Genomic DNA, 5,659 nt, shown 5'->3' with positions numbered 1-5,659 from the left:
CTAACACTACGCACTCGAGTGTGATAACAGTATTCCAACTGTTTTCCCTTTTCCTTTCTGTTTCTTTCTTTTTAAGATTCGCCATCTTTTTATAAGTTCTCCTTTTCTGTCTATCCATCGTCTCTACACTTGCCCCTCTCTCACACACAGACTTTCTCTCGTCGTATCTCTCCCCCTTCCTCCCCCCCCCTCTCTCCCCTCTCTCTCTCTCTCTCTCTCTCCCCCTTCCTCCCCCCCCTCTCTCCCTCTCTCCCTCTCTCCCTCTCTCTCTCTCTCTCTCTCTCTCTCTCTCTCTCTCTCTCTCTCTCTCTCTCTCTCTCTCTCTCTCTCTCTCTCTCTCTCTCTCTCTCTCTCTCTCTCTCTCTCTCTCTCTCTCTCTCTTTCTATGAAAACCTATAAATTTTCTAACCCCCCCCCCCCCCCCCCGAGGCGGTGCTACTGACTAGCACAGGAAAGTTATTTTTCCGTTTAGTAATGACATTAGTAATACTTTGTTTTTGTTCGCACTTGAGCTAGAGAGCAATCCAATAGTAGCAGTAGTAAAAATAATAATAATAATAATGATAATAATAATAATGATAATAATAATGATAATAATAATAATGATAATAATAATAATAATAATAATGATGATGATGATGATGATAATAATAATAATAATAATGATAATAATAATGATAATAATAATAAATAATAATAATAATAATAATAATAATAAATAATAATAATAATAATAATAATAATAATAATAATAATAATAATAATAATAGATAGATAGCATTTGTATAGCGCAAATTCCCGCCCAGCAGCAAGCTCTATTCGCTTCACAATCTATTACATTATAATAGTATAATCATCGTAGCTACATCTCTTGCTCAAGGACACACGCTGACGATCAACAACTAAACGAGCAATTGTAGCGTTAAATTGCTCTTGTTTTCCTTATGGACCGAGTTCATGAACTGCTCGACCTCTGGGGTCACCTGCAATGTTACAACAAGGGTGGATGTGAAAATGTAAAATTCAGCTCATTAATGAGGGGGTGTTTTCTTACTTTAGCATGCCTCCCAGGACAATGTTCAGTGTAATGTTAGTCTACACACACGACAGTAAAACTAGAGACGAACACACACGACAGCAAGCATTCTAATCATGAGCCCGGGTGTAGTGTCTGACTTTTTATGTAGATCCCCGAAGTGAGTAACATTAACCAAGAGCCCATGGCATACGGGGCGCTTACGTCCCGTGAGTAAAAAAAGAGTAAGGTACAATACGGTGACTACCGTGACATTCAGAACCCTCGCATGTATCGGTAGTTCCAGCAAATCAGCAACTCTTCCTTGGGCGCGAGCTCTAAATAAACAGCACAATGCCTCCCTAGTTAACAAAGTATTGTTGCGTTATGATTTTAACTCTTAATGCGCCACAAATATTAAAACAAAAACGTTTAAAGCTGAATGAATTATGATTATGAAGATTCTGCTTTGCTAGTAAAAGGAACATAAAGAGTTAAGGCTAACTATTTCTGAATACATAGTATAGTTCAGAACGTTAATAAATGACAGCAACATTGAACATTGTTTATTTCTCATAGTGTAGTGGCGGAATGCTATGTGGCTGGCGCCAGAGTGTAAATAGATCTGTTGTTGGACTGAACCTTTCCAGAACTGACGAGTGTCTTTTTCAACTGACGTCGAGTGTCTTTTTCAACTGACGTCCAGCCCTATGAACTATGAACGTACTACTCTTTGTTTGCCCGGCTCTCCTGCTTGTCTACGTCAACGGACTAATCCCTCCGAGCTATGTGTATCGATTGCGTTCTGTGACAATAATCTTTTCACATTTGGTAATAGGCATCTCTCAACAAAGTAACAAGGCAGTTAGTTGTTCCCCTTTTCACTTTCTCTTCGGCTCAAAGGCTTCCATTATAGTGCGGTCAAGAATTCATGCGCAACTTATCCTCAAATATCTGTTTAATGGGTGAATCAGTGTCACCCATACGGTGCACAGCAGTTTGTATCAATTTGTCTTACCTTGATCATATTTTTCCATAATGATTGAGGCAAGATTTGAAAACTTTTCTTCATAAATGTATACAAAAAGCTATAAATCTCTGTCGCGCGAAAATGGGATTGTTCACAGCACTTCCCGCTTTTCACACACATTTTCCATAATAAGCATTATGGGTTACGCTACAGCTCACTCATGACACTTTTTGTGGCAAAACATGTTACAAGAAATTATTTTCATAGTGAACACATTTTTGCACTAAATATTACTCAAACCATGCTTTCAGTAAGCATAATGTTGCTATTTTTTTAAAAGACAGATAACATGCTTTTAGAAGCGATATTACCCGAGCTGTTAACTTTTTAAAATCGGAAAGAAACACCCTTTTGGATTTTTAAATATTATAATTCGTCGAATAATTTTTTAGAATACAGATAACAGGTGCTTACAGAAATATTGACCTGTTCGGATAAATTGAAACAGGCCATTGTGCTAAAGCTGGAGAGTTTATGTTCGACAGTTTAGGAAATATTTGACAATAAGTTGCGCCAAAAATTCTGACCGCACTTTGGGGTCCTTGGCCTGGGGCCTGGGCGTAGGGCATAGGGTACATTATTTGATGAAAGTACAGGTCGAGAAAGAAAATGTAAATAGCCTCAGAGTCTCGATCCACGCAGTAGAGCATTAGAAAATGAAGATTAACATTAAGTAATCATTTCCGAAAGTGGAGAATATGGTTCAGTGGTTAGAGAAAATAAGAAGGAAGAGTGAAAACGAAAGTGTGCAGATACGGCACTCTAATGTTAGTATTACAGATGTGCTTCAGAGGAAAAGGTTAGCATTATGTGCTAACCTACCGTAAAAGGACGCGGAGCGGAGGGGGGGGGGGGGGACTGCTCACTAGCTGAAAGTATAAATGGGCACATTCGTCGATGCCCGACTCTCTGCGTGTAACCGCTAAATTAGGTCAAACAGAGTGTTTGGGGGTTTTTTTACGTCTTACTGTCTTCCAGAATTACTCAAAATTTTATGTAAAGTGTTCTTTTGACTTAGGCCCCTACTGTAGTATCACCAATTGTAATTCCGGTTGTAAATTTGAATAGAATACAATGTAATTGCAGACAATTGTTTTTGGCCTAATTTTTGGTGCCGGAACAAATTTAGCAACAATTTAGTCCCTGTGTCTGAGTACATTCGAAACATAAAGCTCTTGCCAAAAATTAAATATGCACATCAGTTCCTAGAAACGCTAACGTGATTTCACTATAAAAAAAAAAGAAGAGGGAAAAAAAAGGTAAATTCGTATTCGTAAAGTAAAAATGTGTGTGTGTGTGTGTGTGTATGTGTGTGTGTGTGTGTGTGTGTGTGTGTGTGTGTGTGTGTGTGTGTGTGAGTGTCTGTGAGTGTGTGTCTGTGTCTGTGTGTATTTGTGCGAGTGCGTGCTTTTAACGACAACAGCAACGACAATGATGACAACAACAACAACAACAACAACAAAAACAACAACAACAACAACAACAACAACAACAACAACAACAACAACAACAACGATGACAACGACGTAAACGACGACAACGACAACAACAGTTATATCGTTTTCAATAAGTTGGTAATAGCAGATTGTCAGCAACGGTAGAGAAATAGTTGTCTTTCCGTGTAAATGAGAAAGAGGGGGGAGAGTGAAGAGAGAGAGAGAGGGGGGGGCACACTTCACTGGTGTTTTTTGGGAAGGGGAGGGAATGTGGGTCTCTATATTTCTATACCGATCTGCTGTTGACAAAATTACCAACCCTTCGAAGAAGGCTTTACGGATGCTTTACAAAGCTGTACCGTGCGAGGGGGTTCCTTTCACAATTTCTCTCTAAATCGGATCTGTTTCTCAAACAGACGTCCCTAAAGAAAGCTTTTTATTTAGTGTACTTACTTAGTGTACATACTGAGCGGGACTAGGACCATTGAAATATTATGACCATTAGCCGTGATTCAGATCGGATGTGGAAAATGGCGTAATCTGATTACCTTTGATTTGTCTACCCGGTTTCAGAATGTGAAGCGCGCCTCTATTACACCATATCAACATACGGAGTCGAATCACTCTCGCTAGTAATCCTTTTCTTCAGAGAAAAGCAGCTTTTAAGTGGTAGCTTGGCACACTTCTCCCTTTCTTGCCCTTTCGTCCTCCTGTAAAGAAAGTCGGTGGAATTTTCCCTGTGAAACTAAACGGAGAAAAATGAAAAGACAAAAAAAAAGTATGACGAAGTAGAGGGCCTATAATATGAGTAATTGAAAAAAGGGAGTGATTATTTGTGCTACATTTATCCCAAATAGGCGAACTACCCAAACCTCCTCACCCCCCATCGAGCGACTGTGATTGATCTCAACAACGGAGGAGTTAGTTTCCCTTCTACAGTTTGGCATCTTTGTAGGTCGATTTAGTTTTATCTGTGTTCTCGACGACAGTAGATTATACCACTACCCGTGTATAAATCATATACTATACTTGGTTAAGGGTAGAGATAGTGGTAGTAAGGGTGCAGGGTTAAGATTATAGTTATAACCGTTGGGTCAGGGGCCATAATCTCAATAGATTTTAGAATACCTGTGAATTTCAGTTTCAAATGGATGCATATCCCTCCTAGATCTATATGATGCGGTGAATATTGACCAATGTGTTAAGATTTCGCTTGACTCATTCTTGCATATGCCTAGATTTTCTACTACAATAAGATCTACTGAGTATTTCTCATTAGCCAAGGTTTTGTTGCTGTGCTTAATAACAGTATGCCAGTGATTACCAGTGTATAAATCATAAACAATCACTCTCTGTTGCGACTTTCGTTCGATTCACTTCACCGTGATTCAGCATTCAGAAGGTCTGGAATCTACTTTCTACTCCGCGACAAACTATATCAAGATTAGAGGTATAGAATTGCAACCTTGAAGCCTTGCAGTTTTAGTAGAGAGGGATCTTTGAGTATGTCAGCGTATGTAACCCAAATAAGCGTTCCCGGGGCTCCTAACCTTATGTTTGGCTAAGCATCTATTATCTATTTGTGGTGGCCGAATTTTGCTATTCAAAAGGCTTTTTAATGGCTGCATCGATCGACATGCGGTTTTCGCCAAAAGATTCTTTAAAATATTCTTCAGATCATGACGCCTTTCGTTTTTCCAATTTTGAAACAGTTTGGCTCCAAAAAGCTAAATTTCTTTATTTCGCCGATCGCCTTTGTAGGCCGACGCTTCTGTCTCTGTAATTTTTGAAAATCTGGATTAAATACTCTCTGGTGGAAGTGATATTTTGCGAGGCGCATTTTGTTTTGAGAGTATAGATGTAGATCTAGACCTTCTAATCTTTCACATCTCTCAAGATTATTGCTCCATTCCAGTAGAGTGTAAATATAGTAGGCCAATGACTTTCAGCTGATTTTAATGCGCCGATCATTCCTTTCATCGAAAGGGGGCCCAGCTTGTAGCTTTCTTAAGGGGAGTGCTTATTTGAGCGACAACCGTTATGTAGATAAGAGACAAACGCTTCAAATGGTTGTTTTTTTGTGAAGTTTCATACTATTTTGTATTTATTTCTTGCTCTGCCCCTGGGCACAAACTCCAAAACACACCCACATCTCATCCCCCCCCCCCCCCCCCCCCA

Source organism: Aplysia californica, unplaced genomic scaffold (genome assembly GCF_000002075.1).
Source record: "Aplysia californica isolate F4 #8 unplaced genomic scaffold, AplCal3.0 scaffold00820, whole genome shotgun sequence".
NCBI classification, from domain to species: Eukaryota; Metazoa; Mollusca; class Gastropoda; order Aplysiida; family Aplysiidae; genus Aplysia; species Aplysia californica.
This window is presented reverse-complemented; position numbering follows the sequence as displayed.